Below are 19014 nucleotides of genomic sequence, written 5' to 3'. Positions count from 1 at the left end.
TGACATGCTTCTATCTGAAGTGCACAGATTAAATAGAAATCTTTTTGCACCAGGGAATAGCAGGTGCTGTAAGATTTTATTGTATCCCTTTAATTTATGTTCAGGCTATCAGGCTCAAATTTGAAGTGCAGTGAATCATTAAATCAAACTATCTGTTAGCACCTGGGAATAGCAGATGCTGTAAGTTTTTATTGCATCACTTTAATTTACTCTCCAACTCACATGCGTGAATGTGAGTGCAGTGATTAATAAAAAATCTGTCTGTTAGTGCCTCTGAATCCCAGATGTTGTACGCTTTTATTGCATCATTTTAATTTACTTTCAAGCTAACATTCTAGAATGTCAAGTGCAGTGATTAAATAAAAAAAATTGTCAGATTGGTCTTTGATCATATTTGCTATGAATAGGCAATTAGAGTAAGTGTTTAAGGCTTACGGCCACACCAGTTTGAGAACGCCCAATCTCATCTGACCTTTGAAACTAAGCAAATTTGGACCTGGATAGTACCTAGGTGGGACCCTACCTAGGAATACCAGCTGCTGTAGGCTTTTCTTGCATCACTTTAATTTACTTTCAAGCTGACATGCTCAAATGTGAAGTGCAGTGATTAATAAAAAAAACTATCTGTTAGCACCTGGGAATAGCAGATGCTGTAGGTATTTGTTGCATCACTTTAATTTACTCTGCAACTGACATGCTTCTATGTGAAGTGCATAGATTAAATAGAAATATTTTTGCACCAGGGAATAGCAGGTGCTCTAAGATTTTATTGCATTCCTTTAATTTATGTTCAAGCTATCATGCTCAAATTTGAAGTGCAGTGAATCATTAAATCAAACTATCTGTTAGTTTTTATTGCATCACTTTAATTTACTTTCAAGCTGACATGCTCAATTGTGAAGTGCAGTGATTAATAAAAAAAACTATCTGTTAGCACCTGGGAATAGCAGATGCTGTAGGTATTTGTTGCATCACTTTAATTTACTTTCAAGCTGACATGCTTCTATGTGCAGTGCACAGAATAAATAGAAATCTTTTTGCACCAGGGAATAGCAGGTGCTGTAAGATTTTATTGCATCCCTTTAATTTATGTTCAAGCTATCATGCTCAAATTTGAAGTGCAGTGAATCATTAAGTCAAACTATCTGTTAGCAACTGGGAATAGCAGATGCTGTAGGTATTTGTTGCATCACTTTAATTTATGTTCAAGCTATCATGCTCAAATTTGAAGTGCAGTGAATCATTAAATCAAACTATCTGTTAGCACCTGGGAATAGCAGATGCTGTAAGTTTTTATTGCATCACTTTAATTTACTCTCCAACTGACATGCGTGAATGTGAAGTGCAGTGATTAATAATAAATCTGTCTGTTAGTGCCTCTGAATCCCAGATGTTGTAAGCTTTTATTGCATCATTTTAATTTACTTTCAAGCTAACATTCTAGAATGTCAAGTGCAGTGATTAAATAAAAAAAATTGTCAGATTGGTCTTTGATCATATTTGCTATGAATAGGCAATTAGAGTAAGTGTTTAAGGCTTACGGCCACACCAGTTTGAGAACGCCCAATCTCATCTGACCTTTGAAACTAAGCAAATTTGGACCTGGATAGTACTGAGGTGGGACCCTACCTAGGAATACCAGCTGCTGTAGGCTTTTCTTGCATCACTTTAATTTACTTTCAAGCTGACATGCTCAAATGTGAAGTGCAGTGATTAATAAAAAAAACTATCTGTTAGCACCTGGGAATAGCAAATGCTGTAGGTATTTGTTGCATCACTTTAATTTACTCTGCAACTGACATGCTTCTATGTGAAGTGCATAGATTAAATAGAAATCTTTTTGCACCAGGGAATAGCAGGTGCTCTAAGATTTTATTGCATTCCTTTAATTTATGTTCAAGCTATCATGCTCAAATTTGAAGTGCAGTGAATCATTAAATCAAACTATCTGTTAGTTTTTATTGCATCACTTTAATTTACTTTCAAGCTGACATGCTCAATTGTGAAGTGCAGTGATTAATAAAAAAACTATCTGTTAGCACCTGGGAATAGCAGATGCTGTAGGTATTTGTTGCATCACTTTAATTTACTTTCAAGCTGACATGCTTCTATGTGCAGTGCACAGAATAAATAGAAATCTTTTTGCACCAGGGAATAGCAGGTGCTGTAAGATTTTATTGCATCCCTTTAATTTATGTTCAAGCTATCATGCTCAAATTTGAAGTGCAGTGAATCATTAAGTCAAACTATCTGTTAGCAACTGGGAATAGCAGATGCTGTAGGTATTTGTTGCATCACTTTAATTTATGTTAAAGCTATCATGCTCAAATTTGAAGTGCAGTGAATCATTAAATCAAACTATCTGTTAGCACCTGGGAATAGCAGATGCTGTAGGTATTTGTTGCATCACTTTAATTTACTCTGCAACTGACATGCTTCTATCTGAAGTGCACAGATTAAATAGAAATCTTTTTGCACCAGGGAATAGCAGGTGCTGTAAGATTTTATTGTATCCCTTTAATTTATGTTCAGGCTATCAGGCTCAAATTTGAAGTGCAGTGAATCATTAAATCAAACTATCTGTTAGCACCTGGGAATAGCAGATGCTGTAAGTTTTTATTGCATCACTTTAATTTACTCTCCAACTGACATGCGTGAATGTGACGTGCAGTGATTAATAAAAAATCTGTCTGTTAGTGCCTCTGAATCCCAGATGTTGTAAGCTTTTATTGCATCATTTTAATTTACTTTCAAGCTAACATTCTAGAATGTCAAGTGCAGTGATTAAATAAAAAAAATTGTCAGATTGGTCTTTGATCATATTTGCTATGAATAGGCAATTAGAGTAAGTGTTTAAGGCTTACGGCCACACCAGTTTGAGAACGCCCAATCTCATCTGACCTTTGAAACTAAGCAAATTTGGACCTGGATAGTACTGAGGTGGGACCCTACCTAGGAATACCAGCTGCTGTAGGCTTTTCTTGCATCACTTTAATTTACTTTCAAGCTGACATGCTCAAATGTGAAGTGCAGAGATTATAAAAAAAACTATCTGTTAGCACCTGGGAATAGCAAATGCTGTAGGTATTTGTTGCATCACTTTAATTTACTCTGCAACTGACATGCTTCTATGTGAAGTGCATAGATTAAATAGAAATCTTTTTGCACCAGGGAATAGCAGGTGCTCTAAGATTTTATTGCATTCCTTTAATTTATGTTCAAGCTATCATGCTCAAATTTGAAGTGCAGTGAATCATTAAATCAAACTATCTGTTAGTTTTTATTGCATCACTTTAATTTACTTTCAAGCTGACATGCTCAATTGTGAAGTGCAGTGATTAATAAAAAAAACTATCTGTTAGCACCTGGGAATAGCAGATGCTGTAGGTATTTGTTGCATCACTTTAATTTACTTTCAAGCTGACATGCTTCTATGTGCAGTGCACAGAATAAATAGAAATCTTTTTGCACCAGGGAATAGCAGGTGCTGTAAGATTTTATTGCATCCCTTTAATTTATGTTCAAGCTATCATGCTCAAATTTGAAGTGCAGTGAATCATTAAGTCAAACTATCTGTTAGCAACTGGGAATAGCAGATGCTGTAGGTATTTGTTGCATCACTTTAATTTATGTTCAAGCTATCATGCTCAAATTTGAAGTGCAGTGAATCATTAAATCAAACTATCTGTTAGCACCTGGGAATAGCAGATGCTGTAGGTATTTGTTGCATCACTTTAATTTACTCTGCAACTGACATGCTTCTATCTGAAGTGCACAGATTAAATAGAAATCTTTTTGCACCAGGGAATAGCAGGTGCTGTAAGATTTTATTGTATCCCTTTAATTTATGTTCAGGCTATCAGGCTCAAATTTGAAGTGCAGTGAATCATTAAATCAAACTATCTGTTAGCACCTGGGAATAGCAGATGCTGTAAGTTTTTATTGCATCACTTTAATTTACTCTCCAACTCACATGCGTGAATGTGAGTGCAGTGATTAATAAAAAATCTGTCTGTTAGTGCCTCTGAATCCCAGATGTTGTACGCTTTTATTGCATCATTTTAATTTACTTTCAAGCTAACATTCTAGAATGTCAAGTGCAGTGATTAAATAAAAAAAATTGTCAGATTGGTCTTTGATCATATTTGCTATGAATAGGCAATTAGAGTAAGTGTTTAAGGCTTACGGCCACACCAGTTTGAGAACGCCCAATCTCATCTGACCTTTGAAACTAAGCAAATTTGGACCTGGATAGTACTGAGGTGGGACCCTACCTAGGAATACCAGCTGCTGTAGGCTTTTCTTGCATCACTTTAATTTACTTTCAAGCTGACATGCTCAAATGTGAAGTGCAGTGATTAATAAAAAAAACTATCTGTTAGCACCTGGGAATAGCAGATGCTGTAGGTATTTGTTGCATCACTTTAATTTACTCTGCAACTGACATGCTTCTATGTGAAGTGCATAGATTAAATAGAAATATTTTTGCACCAGGGAATAGCAGGTGCTCTAAGATTTTATTGCATTCCTTTAATTTATGTTCAAGCTATCATGCTCAAATTTGAAGTGCAGTGAATCATTAAATCAAACTATCTGTTAGTTTTTATTGCATCACTTTAATTTACTTTCAAGCTGACATGCTCAATTGTGAAGTGCAGTGATTAATAAAAAAAACTATCTGTTAGCACCTGGGAATAGCAGATGCTGTAGGTATTTGTTGCATCACTTTAATTTACTTTCAAGCTGACATGCTTCTATGTGCAGTGCACAGAATAAATAGAAATCTTTTTGCACCAGGGAATAGCAGGTGCTGTAAGATTTTATTGCATCCCTTTAATTTATGTTCAAGCTATCATGCTCAAATTTGAAGTGCAGTGAATCATTAAGTCAAACTATCTGTTAGCAACTGGGAATAGCAGATGCTGTAGGTATTTGTTGCATCACTTTAATTTATGTTCAAGCTATCATGCTCAAATTTGAAGTGCAGTGAATCATTAAATCAAACTATCTGTTAGCACCTGGGAATAGCAGATGCTGTAGGTATTTGTTGCATCACTTTAATTTACTCTGCAACTGACATGCTTCTATCTGAAGTGCACAGATTAAATAGAAATCTTTTTGCACCAGGGAATAGCAGGTGCTGTAAGATTTTATTGTATCCCTTTAATTTATGTTCAGGCTATCAGGCTCAAATTTGAAGTGCAGTGAATCATTAAATCAAACTATCTGTTAGCACCTGGGAATAGCAGATGCTGTAAGTTTTTATTGCATCACTTTAATTTACTCTCCAACTGACAAGCGTGAATGTGACGTGCAGTGATTAATAAAAAATCTGTCTGTTAGTGCCTCTGAATCCCAGATGTTGTAAGCTTTTATTGCATCATTTTAATTTACTTTCAAGCTAACATTCTAGAATGTCAAGTGCAGTGATTAAATAAAAAAAATTGTCAGATTGGTCTTTGATCATATTTGCTATGAATAGGCAATTAGAGTAAGTGTTTAAGGCTTACGGCCACACCAGTTTGAGAACGCCCAATCTCATCTGACCTTTGAAACTAAGCAAATTTGGACCTGGATAGTACTGAGGTGGGACCCTACCTAGGAATACCAGCTGCTTGTAGGCTTTTCTTGCATCACTTTAATTTACTTTCAAGCTGACATGCTCAAATGTGAAGTGCAGTGATTTATAAAAAAAACTATCTGTTAGCACCTGGGAATAGCAAATGCTGTAGGTATTTGTTGCATCACTTTAATTTACTCTGCAACTGACATGCTTCTATGTGAAGTGCATAGATTAAATAGAAATCTTTTTGCACCAGGGAATAGCAGGTGCTCTAAGATTTTATTGCATTCCTTTAATTTATGTTCAAGCTATCATGCTCAAATTTGAAGTGCAGTGAATCATTAAATCAAACTATCTGTTAGTTTTTATTGCATCACTTTAATTTACTTTCAAGCTGACATGCTCAATTGTGAAGTGCAGTGATTAATAAAAAAAACTATCTGTTAGCACCTGGGAATAGCAGATGCTGTAGGTATTTGTTGCATCACTTTAATTTACTTTCAAGCTGACATGCTTCTATGTGCAGTGCACAGAATAAATAGAAATCTTTTTGCACCAGGGAATAGCAGGTGCTGTAAGATTTTATTGCATCCCTTTAATTTATGTTCAAGCTATTCATGCTCAAATTTGAAAGTGCAGTGAATCATTAAGTCAAACTATCTGTTAGCAACTGGGAATAGCAGATGCTGTAGGTATTTGTTGCATCACTTTAATTTATGTTCAAGCTATCATGCTCAAATTTGAAGTGCAGTGAATCATTAAATCAAACTATCTGTTAGCACCTGGGAATAGCAGATGCTGTAGGTATTTGTTGCATCACTTTAATTTACTCTGCAACTGACATGCTTCTATCTGAAGTGCACAGATTAAATAGAAATCTTTTTGCACCAGGGAATAGCAGGTGCTGTAAGATTTTATTGTATCCCTTTAATTTATGTTCAGGCTATCAGGCTCAAATTTGAAGTGCAGTGAATCATTAAATCAAACTATCTGTTAGCACCTGGGAATAGCAGATGCTGTAAGTTGTTATTGCATCACTTTAATTTACTCTCCAACTGACATGCGTGAATGTGAGTGCAGTGATTAATAAAAAATCTGTCTGTTAGTGCCTCTGAATCCCAGATGTTGTACGCTTTTATTGCATCATTTTAATTTACTTTCAAGCTAACATTCTAGAATGTCAAGTGCAGTGATTAAATAAAAAAAATTGTCAGATTGGTCTTTGATCATATTTGCTATGAATAGGCAATTAGAGTAAGTGTTTAAGGCTTACGGCCACACCAGTTTGAGAACGCCCAATCTCATCTGACCTTTGAAACTAAACAAATTTGGACCTGGATAGTACTGAGGTGGGACCCTACCTAGGAATACCAGCTGCTGTAGGCTTTTCTTGCATCACTTTAATTTACTTTCAAGCTGACATGCTCAAATGTGAAGTGCAGTGATTAATAAAAAAAACTATCTGTTAGCACCTGGGAATAGCAGATGCTGTAGGTATTTGTTGCATCACTTTAATTTACTCTGCAACTGACATGCTTCTATGTGAAGTGCATAGATTAAATAGAAATATTTTTGCACCAGGGAATAGCAGGTGCTCTAAGATTTTATTGCATTCCTTTAATTTATGTTCAAGCTATCATGCTCAAATTTGAAGTGCAGTGAATCATTAAATCAAACTATCTGTTAGTTTTTATTGCATCACTTTAATTTACTTTCAAGCTGACATGCTCAATTGTGAAGTGCAGTGATTAATAAAAAAAACTATCTGTTAGCACCTGGGAATAGCAGATGCTGTAGGTATTTGTTGCATCACTTTAATTTACTTTCAAGCTGACATGCTTCTATGTGCAGTGCACAGAATAAATAGAAATCTTTTTGCACCAGGGAATAGCAGGTGCTGTAAGATTTTATTGCATCCCTTTAATTTATGTTCAAGCTATCATGCTCAAATTTGAAGTGCAGTGAATCATTAAGTCAAACTATCTGTTAGCAACTGGGAATAGCAGATGCCGTAGGTATTTGTTGCATCACTTTAATTTATGTTCAAGCTATCATGCTCAAATTTCAAGTGCAGTGAATCATTAAATCAAACTATCTGTTAGCACCTGGGAATAGCAGATGCTGTAGGTATTTGTTGCATCACTTTAATTTACTCTGCAACTGACATGCTTCTATCTGAAGTGCACAGATTAAATAGAAATCTTTTTGCACCAGGGAATAGCAGGTGCTGTAAGATTTTATTGTATCCCTTTAATTTATGTTCAGGCTATCAGGCTCAAATTTGAAGTGCAGTGAATCATTAAATCAAACTATCTGTTAGCACCTGGGAATAGCAGATGCTGTAAGTTTTTATTGCATCACTTTAATTTACTCTCCAACTGACATGCGTGAATGTGAAGTGCAGTGATTAATAAAAAATCTGTCTGTTAGTGCCTCTGAATCCCAGATGTTGTAAGCTTTTATTGCATCATTTTAATTTACTTTCAAGCTAACATTCTAGAATGTCAAGTGCAGTGATTAAATAAAAAAAATTGTCAGATTGGTCTTTGATCATATTTGCTATGAATAGGCAATTAGAGTAAATGTTTAAGGCTTACGGCCACACCAGTTTGAGAACGCCCAATCTCATCTGACCTTTGAAACTAAGCAAATTTGGACCTGGATAGTACTGAGGTGGGACCCTACCTAGGAATACCAGCTGCTGTAGGCTTTTCTTGCATCACTTTAATTTACTTTCAAGCTGACATGCTCAAATGTGAAGTGCAGTGATTAATAAAAAAAACTATCTGTTAGCACCTGGGAATAGCAGATGCTGTAGGTATTTGTTGCATCACTTTAATTTACTCTGCAACTGACATGCTTCTATGTGAAGTGCATAGATTAAATAGAAATATTTTTGCACCAGGGAATAGCAGGTGCTCTAAGATTTTATTGCATTCCTTTAATTTATGTTCAAGCTATCATGCTCAAATTTGAAGTGCAGTGAATCATTAAATCAAACTATCTGTTAGTTTTTATTGCATCACTTTAATTTACTTTCAAGCTGACATGCTCAATTGTGAAGTGCAGTGATTAATAAAAAAAACTATCTGTTAGCACCTGGGAATAGCAGATGCTGTAGGTATTTGTTGCATCACTTTAATTTACTTTCAAGCTGACATGCTTCTATGTGCAGTGCACAGAATAAATAGAAATCTTTTTGCACCAGGGAATAGCAGGTGCTGTAAGATTTTATTGCATCCCTTTAATTTATGTTCAAGCTATTATGCTCAAATTTGAAGTGCAGTGAATCATTAAGTCAAACTATCTGTTAGCAACTGGGAATAGCAGATGCCGTAGGTATTTGTTGCATCACTTTAATTTATGTTCAAGCTATCATGCTCAAATTTCAAGTGCAGTGAATCATTAAATCAAACTATCTGTTAGCACCTGGGAATAGCAGATGCTGTAGGTATTTGTTGCATCACTTTAATTTACTCTGCAACTGACATGCTTCTATCTGAAGTGCACAGATTAAATAGAAATCTTTTTGCACCAGGGAATAGCAGGTGCTGTAAGATTTTATTGTATCCCTTTAATTTATGTTCAGGCTATCAGGCTCAAATTTGAAGTGCAGTGAATCATTAAATCAAACTATCTGTTAGCACCTGGGAATAGCAGATGCTGTAAGTTTTTATTGCATCACTTTAATTTACTCTCCAACTGACATGCGTGAATGTGAAGTGCAGTGATTAATAAAAAATCTGTCTGTTAGTGCCTCTGAATCCCAGATGTTGTAAGCTTTTATTGCATCATTTTAATTTACTTTCAAGCTAACATTCTAGAATGTCAAGTGCAGTGATTAAATAAAAAAAATTGTCAGATTGGTCTTTGATCATATTTGCTATGAATAGGCAATTAGAGTAAATGTTTAAGGCTTACGGCCACACCAGTTTGAGAACGCCCAATCTCATCTGACCTTTGAAACTAAGCAAATTTGGACCTGGATAGTACTGAGGTGGGACCCTACCTAGGAATACCAGCTGCTGTAGGCTTTTCTTGCATCACTTTAATTTACTTTCAAGCTGACATGCTCAAATGTGAAGTGCAGTGATTAATAAAAAAAACTATCTGTTAGCACCTGGGAATAGCAAATGCTGTAGGTATTTGTTGCATCACTTTAATTTACTCTGCAACTGACATGCTTCTATGTGAAGTGCATAGATTAAATAGAAATCTTTTTGCACCAGGGAATAGCAGGTGCTGTAAGATTTTATTGCATCCCTTTAATTTATGTTCAAGCTATTATGCTCAAATTTGAAGTGCAGTGAATCATTAAGTCAAACTATCTGTTAGCAACTGGGAATAGCAGATGCCGTAGGTATTTGTTGCATCACTTTAATTTATGTTCAAGCTATCATGCTCAAATTTGAAGTGCAGTGAATCATTAAATCAAACTATCTGTTAGCACCTGGGAATAGCAGATGCTGTAGGTATTTGTTGCATCACTTTAATTTACTCTGCAACTGACATGCTTCTATCTGAAGTGCACAGATTAAATAGAAATCTTTTTGCACCAGGGAATAGCAGGTGCTGTAAGATTTTATTGTATCCCTTTAATTTATGTTCAGGCTATCAGGCTCAAATTTGAAGTGCAGTGAATCATTAAATCAAACTATCTGTTAGCACCTGGGAATAGCAGATGCTGTAAGTTTTTATTGCATCACTTTAATTTACTCTCCAACTGACATGCGTGAATGTGAAGTGCAGTGATTAATAATAAATCTGTCTGTTAGTGCCTCTGAATCCCAGATGTTGTAAGCTTTTATTGCATCATTTTAATTTACTTTCAAGCTAACATTCTAGAATGTCAAGTGCAGTGATTAAATAAAAAAAATTGTCAGATTGGTCTTTGATCATATTTGCTATGAATAGGCAATTAGAGTAAGTGTTTAAGGCTTACGGCCACACCAGTTTGAGAACGCCCAATCTCATCTGACCTTTGAAACTAAGCAAATTTGGACATGGATAGTACTGAGGTGGGACCCTACCTAGGAATACCAGCTGCTGTAGGCTTTTCTTGCATCACTTTAATTTACTTTCAAGCTGACATGCTCAAATGTGAAGTGCAGTGATTAATAAAAAAAACTATCTGTTAGCACCTGGGAATAGCAGATGCTGTAGGTATTTGTTGCATCACTTTAATTTACTCTGCAACTGACATGCTTCTATGTGAAGTGCATAGATTAAATAGAAATATTTTTGCACCAGGGAATAGCAGGTGCTCTAAGATTTTATTGCATTCCTTTAATTTATGTTCAAGCTATCATGCTCAAATTTGAAGTGCAGTGAATCATTAAATCAAACTATCTGTTAGTTTTTATTGCATCACTTTAATTTACTTTCAAGCTGACATGCTCAATTGTGAAGTGCAGTGATTAATAAAAAAAACTATCTGTTAGCACCTGGGAATAGCAAATGCTGTAGGTATTTGTTGCATCACTTTAATTTACTCTGCAACTGACATGCTTCTATGTGAAGTGCATAGATTAAATAGAAATCTTTTTGCACCAGGGAATAGCAGGTGCTCTAAGATTTTATTGCATTCCTTTAATTTATGTTCAAGCTATCATGCTCAAATTTGAAGTGCAGTGAATCATTAAATCAAACTATCTGTTAGTTTTTATTGCATCACTTTAATTTACTTTCAAGCTGACATGCTCAATTGTGAAGTGCAGTGATTAATAAAAAAAACTATCTGTTAGCACCTGGGAATAGCAGATGCTGTAGGTATTTGTTGCATCACTTTAATTTACTTTCAAGCTGAAATGCTTCTATGTGCAGTGCACAGAATAAATAGAAATCTTTTTGCACCAGGGAATAGCAGGTGCTGTAAGATTTTATTGCATCCCTTTAATTTATGTTCAAGCTATCATGCTCAAATTTGAAGTGCAGTGAATCATTAAGTCAAACTATCTGTTAGCAACTGGGAATAGCAGATGCTGTAGGTATTTGTTGCATCACTTTAATTTATGTTCAAGCTATCATGCTCAAATTTGAAGTGCAGTGAATCATTAAATCAAACTATCTGTTAGCACCTGGGAATAGCAGATGCTGTAGGTATTTGTTGCATCACTTTAATTTACTCTGCAACTGACATGCTTCTATCTGAAGTGCACAGATTAAATAGAAATCTTTTTGCACCAGGGAATAGCAGGTGCTGTAAGATTTTATTGTATCCCTTTAATTTATGTTCAGGCTATCAGGCTCAAATTTGAAGTGCAGTGAATCATTAAATCAAACTATCTGTTAGCACCTGGGAATAGCAGATGCTGTAAGTTTTTATTGCATCACTTTAATTTACTCTCCAACTGACATGCGTGAATGTGCGTGCAGTGATTAATAAAAAATCTGTCTGTTAGTGCCTCTGAATCCCAGATGTTGTACGCTTTTATTGCATCATTTTAATTTACTTTCAAGCTAACATTCTAGAATGTCAAGTGCAGTGATTAAATAAAAAAAATTGTCAGATTGGTCTTTGATCATATTTGCTATGAATAGGCAATTAGAGTAAGTGTTTAAGGCTTACGGCCACACCAGTTTGAGAACGCCCAATCTCATCTGACCTTTGAAACTAAGCAAATTTGGACCTGGATAGTACTGAGGTGGGACCCTACCTAGGAATACCAGCTGCTGTAGGCTTTTCTTGCATCACTTTAATTTACTTTCAAGCTGACATGCTCAAATGTGAAGTGCAGTGATTAATAAAAAAAACTATCTGTTAGCACCTGGGAATAGCAGATGCTGTAGGTATTTGTTGCATCACTTTAATTTACTCTGCAACTGACATGCTTCTATGTGAAGTGCATAGATTAAATAGAAATATTTTTGCACCAGGGAATAGCAGGTGCTCTAAGATTTTATTGCATTCCTTTAATTTATGTTCAAGCTATCATGCTCAAATTTGAAGTGCAGTGAATCATTAAATCAAACTATCTGTTAGTTTTTATTGCATCACTTTAATTTACTTTCAAGCTGACATGCTCAATTGTGAAGTGCAGTGATTAATAAAAAAAACTATCTGTTAGCACCTGGGAATAGCAGATGCTGTAGGTATTTGTTGCATCACTTTAATTTACTTTCAAGCTGACATGCTTCTATGTGCAGTGCACAGAATAAATAGAAATCTTTTTGCACCAGGGAATAGCAGGTGCTGTAAGATTTTATTGCATCCCTTTAATTTATGTTCAAGCTATTATGCTCAAATTTGAAATGCAGTGAATCATTAAGTCAAACTATCTGTTAGCAACTGGGAATAGCAGATGCCGTAGGTATTTGTTGCATCACTTTAATTTATGTTCAAGCTATCATGCTCAAATTTGAAGTGCAGTGAATCATTAAATCAAACTATCTGTTAGCACCTGGGAATAGCAGATGCTGTAGGTATTTGTTGCATCACTTTAATTTACTTTCAAGCTGACATGCTTCTATGTGCAGTGCACAGATTAAATAGAAATCTTTTTGCACCAGGGAATAGCAGGTGCTGTAACATTTTATTGCATCCCTTTTATTTATGTTCAAGCTATCATGCTCAAATGTGAAGTGCAGTGAATCATTAAGTCAAACTATCTTTTAGCAACTGGGAATAGCAGATGCTGTAGGTATTTGTTGCATCACTTTAATTTATGTTCAAGCTATCATGCTCAAATTTGAAGTGCAGTGAATCATTAAATCAAACTATCTGTTAGCACCTGGGAATAGCAGATGCTGTAGGTATTTGTTGCATCACTTTAATTTACTCTGCAACTGACATGCTTCTATCTGAAGTGCACAGATTAAATAGAAATCTTTTTGCACCAGGGAATAGCAGGTGCTGTAAGATTTTATTGTATCCCTTTAATTTATGTTCAGGCTATCAGGCTCAAATTTGAAGTGCAGTGAATCATTAAATCAAACTATCTGTTAGCACCTGGGAATAGCAGATGCTGTAAGTTTTTATTGCATCACTTTAATTTACTCTCCAACTGACATGCGTGAATGTGAAGTGCAGTGATTAATAAAAAATCTGTCTGTTAGTGCCTCTGAATCCCAGATGTTGTAAGCTTTTATTGCATCATTTTAATTTACTTTCAAGCTAACATTCTAGAATGTCAAGTGCAGTGATTAAATAAAAAAAATTGTCAGATTGGTCTTTGATCATATTTGCTATGAATAGGCAATTAGAGTAAGTGTTTAAGGCTTACGGCCACACCAGTTTGAGAACGCCCAATCTCATCTGACCTTTGAAACTAAGCAAATTTGGACCTGGATAGTACTGAGGTGGGACCCTACCTAGGAATACCAGCTGCTGTAGGCTTTTCTTGCATCACTTTAATTTACTTTCAAGCTGACATGCTCAAATGTGAAGTGCAGTGATTAATAAAAAAAACTATCTGTTAGCACCTGGGAATAGCAAATGCTGTAGGTATTTGTTGCATCACTTTAATTTACTCTGCAACTGACATGCTTCTATGTGAAGTGCATAGATTAAATAGAAATCTTTTTGCACCAGGGAATAGCAGGTGCTCTAAGATTTTATTGCATTCCTTTAATTTATGTTCAAGCTATCATGCTCAAATTTGAAGTGCAGTGAATCATTAAATCAAACTATCTGTTAGTTTTTATTGCATCACTTTAATTTACTTTCAAGCTGACATGCTCAATTGTGAAGTGCAGTGATTAATAAAAAAAACTATCTGTTAGCACCTGGGAATAGCAGATGCTGTAGGTATTTGTTGCATCACTTTAATTTACTTTCAAGCTGACATGCTTCTATGTGCAGTGCACAGAATAAATAGAAATATTTTTGCACCAGGGAATAGCAGGTGCTGTAAGATTTTATTGCATCCCTTTAATTTATGTTCAAGCTATCATGCTCAAATTTGAAGTGCAGTGAATCATTAAGTCAAACTATCTGTTAGCAACTGGGAATAGCAGATGCTGTAGGTATTTGTTGCATCACTTTAATTTATTTTCAAGCTATCATGCTCAAATTTGAAGTGCAGTGAATCATTAAATCAAACTATCTGTTAGCACCTGGGAATAGCAGATGCTGTAGGTATTTGTTGCATCACTTTAATTTACTCTGCAACTGACATGCTTCTATCTGAAGTGCACAGATTAAATAGAAATCTTTTTGCACCAGGGAATAGCAGGTGCTGTAAGATTTTATTGTATCCCTTTAATTTATGTTCAGGCTATCAGGCTCAAATTTGAAGTGCAGTGAATCATTAAATCAAACTATCTGTTAGCACCTGGGAATAGCAGATGCTGTAAGTTTTTATTGCATCACTTTAATTTACTCTCCAACTGACATGCGTGAATGTGACGTGCAGTGATTAATAAAAAATCTGTCTGTTAGTGCCTCTGAATCCCAGATGTTGTAAGCTTTTATTGCATCATTTTAATTTACTTTCAAGCTAACATTCTAGAATGTCAAGTGCAGTGATTAAATAAAAAAAATTGTCAGATTGGTCTTTGATCATATTTGCTATGAATAGGCAATTAGAGTAAGTGTTTAAGGCTTACGGCCACACCAGTTTGAGAACGCCCAATCTCATCTGACCTTAGAAACTAAGCAAATTTGGACCTGGATAGTACTGAGGTGGGACCCTACCTAGGAATACCAGCTGCTGTAGGCTTTTCTTGCATCACTTTAATTTACTTTCAAGCTGACATGCTCAAATGTGAAGTGCAGTGATTAATAAAAAAAACTATCTGTTAGCACCTGGGAATAGCAGATGCTGTAGGTATTTGTTGCATCACTTTAATTTACTCTGCAACTGACATGCTTCTATGTGAAGTGCATAGATTAAATAGAAATCTTTTTGCACCAGGGAATAGCAGGTGCTCTAAGATTTTATTGCATTCCTTTAATTTATGTTCAAGCTATCATGCTCAAATTTGAAGTGCAGTGAATCATTAAATCAAACTATCTGTTAGTTTTTATTGCATCACTTTAATTTACTTTCAAGCTGACATGCTCAATTGTGAAGTGCAGTGATTAATAAAAAAAACTATCTGTTAGCACCTGGGAATAGCAGATGCTGTAGTTATTTGTTGCATCACTTTAATTTACTTTCAAGCTGACATGCTTCTATGTGCAGTGCACAGAATAAATAGAAATCTTTTTGCACCAGGGAATAGCAGGTGCTGTAAGATTTTATTGCATCCCTTTAATTTATGTTCAAGCTATCATGCTCAAATTTGAAGTGCAGTGAATCATTAAGTCAAACTATCTGTTAGCAACTGGGAATAGCAGATGCTGTAGGTATTTGTTGCATCACTTTAATTTATGTTCAAGCTATCATGCTCAAATTTGAAGTGCAGTGAATCATTTAATCAAACTATCTGTTAGCACCTGGGAATAGCAGATGCTGTAGGTATTTGTTGCATCACTTTAATTTACTCTGCAACTGACATGCTTCTATCTGAAGTGCACAGATTAAATAGAAATCTTTTTGCACCAGGGAATAGCAGGTGCTGTAAGATTTTATTGTATCCCTTTAATTTATGTTCAGGCTATCAGGCTCAAATTGGAAGTGCAGTGAATCATTAAATCAAACTATCTGTTAGCACCTGGGAATAGCAGATGCTGTAAGTTTTTATTGCATCACTTTAATTTACTCTCCAACTGACATGCGTGAATGTGACGTGCAGTGATTAATAAAAAATCTGTCTGTTAGTGCCTCTGAATCCCAGATGTTGTAAGCTTTTATTGCATCATTTTAATTTACTTTCAAGCTAACATTCTAGAATGTCAAGTGCAGTGATTAAATAAAAAAAATTGTCAGATTGGTCTTTGATCATATTTGCTATGAATAGGCAATTAGAGTAAGTGTTTAAGGCTTACGGCCACACCAGTTTGAGAACGCCCAATCTCATCTGACCTTTGAAACTAAGCAAATTTGGACCTGGATAGTACTGAGGTGGGACCCTACCTAGGAATACCAGCTGCTGTAGGCTTTTCTTGCATCACTTTAATTTACTTTCAAGCTGACATGCTCAAATGTGAAGTGCAGTGATTAATAAAAAAAACTATCTGTTAGCACCTGGGAATAGCAAATGCTGTAGGTATTTGTTGCATCACTTTAATTTACTCTGCAACTGACATGCTTCTATGTGAAGTGCATAGATTAAATAGAAATCTTTTTGCACCAGGGAATAGCAGGTGCTCTAAGATTTTATTGCATTCCTTTAATTTATGTTCAAGCTATCATGCTCAAATTTGAAGTGCAGTGAATCATTAAATCAAACTATCTGTTAGTTTTTATTGCATCACTTTAATTTACTTTCAAGCTGACATGCTCAATTGTGAAGTGCAGTGATTAATAAAAAAAACTATCTGTTAGCACCTGGGAATAGCAGATGCTGTAGGTATTTGTTGCATCACTTTAATTTACTTTCAAGCTGACATGCTTCTATGTGCAGTGCACAGAATAAATAGAAATCTTTTTGCACCAGGGAATAGCAGGTGCTGTAAGATTTTATTGCATCCCTTTAATTTATGTTCAAGCTATCATGCTCAAATTTGAAGTGCAGTGAATCATTAAGTCTAACTATCTGTTAGCAACTGGGAATAGCAGATGCTGTAGGTATTTGTTGCATCACTTTAATTTATGTTCAAGCTATCATGCTCAAATTTGAAGTGCAGTGAATCATTAACTCAAACTATCTGTTAGCACCTGGGAATAGCAGATGCTGTAGGTATTTGTTGCATCACTTTAATTTACTCTGCAACTGACATGCTTCTATCTGAAGTGCACAGATTAAATAGAAATCTTTTTGCACCAGGGAATAGCAGGTGCTGTAAGATTTTATTGTATCCCTTTAATTTATGTTCAGGCTATCAGGCTCAAATTGGAAGTGCAGTGAATCATTAAATCAAACTATCTGTTAGCACCTGGGAATAGCAGATGCTGTAAGTTTTTATTGCATCACTTTAATTTACTCTCCAACTGACATGCGTGAATGTGACGTGCAGTGATTAATAAAAAATCTGTCTTTTAGTGCCTCTGAATCCCAGATGTTGTAAGCTTTTATTGCATCATTTTAATTTACTTTCAAGCTAACATTCTAGAATGTCAAGTGCAGTGATTAAATAAAAAAAATTGTCAGATTGGTCTTTGATCATATTTGCTATGAATAGGCAATTAGAGTAAGTGTTTAAGGCTTACGGCCACACCAGTTTGAGAACGCCCAATCTCATCTGACCTTTGAAACTAAGCAAATTTGGACCTGGATAGTACTGAGGTGGGACCCTACCTAGGAATACCAGCTGCTGTAGGCTTTTCTTGCATCACTTTAATTTACTTTCAAGCTGACATGCTCAATTGTGAAGTGCAGTGATTAATAAAAAAAACTATCTGTTAGCACCTGGGAATAGCAGATGCTGTAGGTATTTGTTGCATCACTTTAATTTACTCTGCAACTGACATGCTTCTATGTGAAGTGCATAGATTAAATAGAAATCTTTTTGCACCAGGGAATAGCAGGTGCTCTAAGATTTTATTGCATTCCTTTAATTTATGTTCAAGCTATCATGCTCAAATTTGAAGTGCAGTGAATCATTAAATCAAACTATCTGTTAGTTTTTATTGCATCACTTTAATTTACTTTCAAGCTGACATGCTCAATTGTGAAGTGCAGTGATTAATAAAAAAAACTATCTGTTAGCACCTGGGAATAGCAGATGCTGTAGGTATTTGTTGCATCACTTTAATTTACTTTCAAGCTGACATGCTTCTATGTGCAGTGCACAGAATAAATAGAAATCTTTTTGCACCAGGGAATAGCAGGTGCTGTAAGATTTTATTGCATCCCTTTAATTTATGTTCAAGCTATCATGCTCAAATTTGAAGTGCAGTGAATCATTAAGTCAAACTATCTGTTAGCAACTGGGAATAGCAGATGCTGTAGGTATTTGTTGCATCACTTTAATTTATGTTCAAGCTATCATGCTCAAATTTGAAGTGCAGTGAATCATTAAATCAAACTATCTGTTAGCACCTGGGAATAGCAGATGCTGTAGGTATTTGTTGCATCACTTTAATTTACTCTGCAACTGACATGCTTCTATCTGAAGTGCACAGATTAAATAGAAATCTTTTTGCACCAGGGAATAGCAGGTGCTGTAAGATTTAATTGTATCCCTTTAATTTATGTTCAGGCTATCAGGCTCAAATTTGAAGTGCAGTGAATAATTAAATCAAACTATCTGTTAGCACCTGGGAATAGCAGATGCTGTAAGTTTTTATTGCATCACTTTAATTTACTCTCCAACTGGCATGCGTGAATGTGAAGTGCAGTGATTAATAAAAAATCTGTCTGTTAGTGCCTCTGAATCCCAGATGTTGTAAGCTTTTATTGCATCATTTTAATTTACTTTCAAGCTAACATTCTAGAATGTCAAGTGCAGTGATTAAATAAAAAAA

At 35.3% G+C, this 19014-nt stretch overlaps 13 pseudogenes; all 13 read left to right on the top strand.

Annotated features, from left to right (window-relative positions):
- Nucleotides 1–429: 429 nt before the first annotated feature.
- Nucleotides 430–548, top strand: LOC118240259 (annotated as a pseudogene).
- Nucleotides 549–1535: 987 nt separating this feature from the next.
- Nucleotides 1536–1654, top strand: LOC118240242 (annotated as a pseudogene).
- Nucleotides 1655–2858: 1204 nt separating this feature from the next.
- Nucleotides 2859–2977, top strand: LOC118240241 (annotated as a pseudogene).
- A 1203-nt stretch (nucleotides 2978–4180) lies between these two features.
- On the top strand, nucleotides 4181–4299 carry LOC118240240 (annotated as a pseudogene).
- Nucleotides 4300–6830: 2531 nt separating this feature from the next.
- On the top strand, nucleotides 6831–6949 carry LOC118240266 (annotated as a pseudogene).
- Nucleotides 6950–8154: 1205 nt separating this feature from the next.
- LOC118240239 lies at nucleotides 8155–8273 on the top strand (annotated as a pseudogene).
- Nucleotides 8274–9478: 1205 nt separating this feature from the next.
- LOC118240238 lies at nucleotides 9479–9597 on the top strand (annotated as a pseudogene).
- Nucleotides 9598–10499: 902 nt separating this feature from the next.
- LOC118240284 lies at nucleotides 10500–10618 on the top strand (annotated as a pseudogene).
- A 1507-nt stretch (nucleotides 10619–12125) lies between these two features.
- LOC118240237 lies at nucleotides 12126–12244 on the top strand (annotated as a pseudogene).
- Nucleotides 12245–13779: 1535 nt separating this feature from the next.
- LOC118240236 lies at nucleotides 13780–13898 on the top strand (annotated as a pseudogene).
- A 1205-nt stretch (nucleotides 13899–15103) lies between these two features.
- LOC118240183 lies at nucleotides 15104–15222 on the top strand (annotated as a pseudogene).
- A 1205-nt stretch (nucleotides 15223–16427) lies between these two features.
- Nucleotides 16428–16546, top strand: LOC118240235 (annotated as a pseudogene).
- A 1205-nt stretch (nucleotides 16547–17751) lies between these two features.
- On the top strand, nucleotides 17752–17870 carry LOC118240233 (annotated as a pseudogene).
- The last annotated feature ends 1144 nt before the right edge of the window (nucleotides 17871–19014 follow it).

This window comes from Electrophorus electricus, chromosome 19 (genome assembly GCF_013358815.1).
Source record: "Electrophorus electricus isolate fEleEle1 chromosome 19, fEleEle1.pri, whole genome shotgun sequence".
Taxonomy (NCBI): Eukaryota; Metazoa; Chordata; class Actinopteri; order Gymnotiformes; family Gymnotidae; genus Electrophorus; species Electrophorus electricus.
Note: the sequence above shows the minus strand (reverse complement) of the source record. Positions and strands in the feature narration are given on the sequence as shown.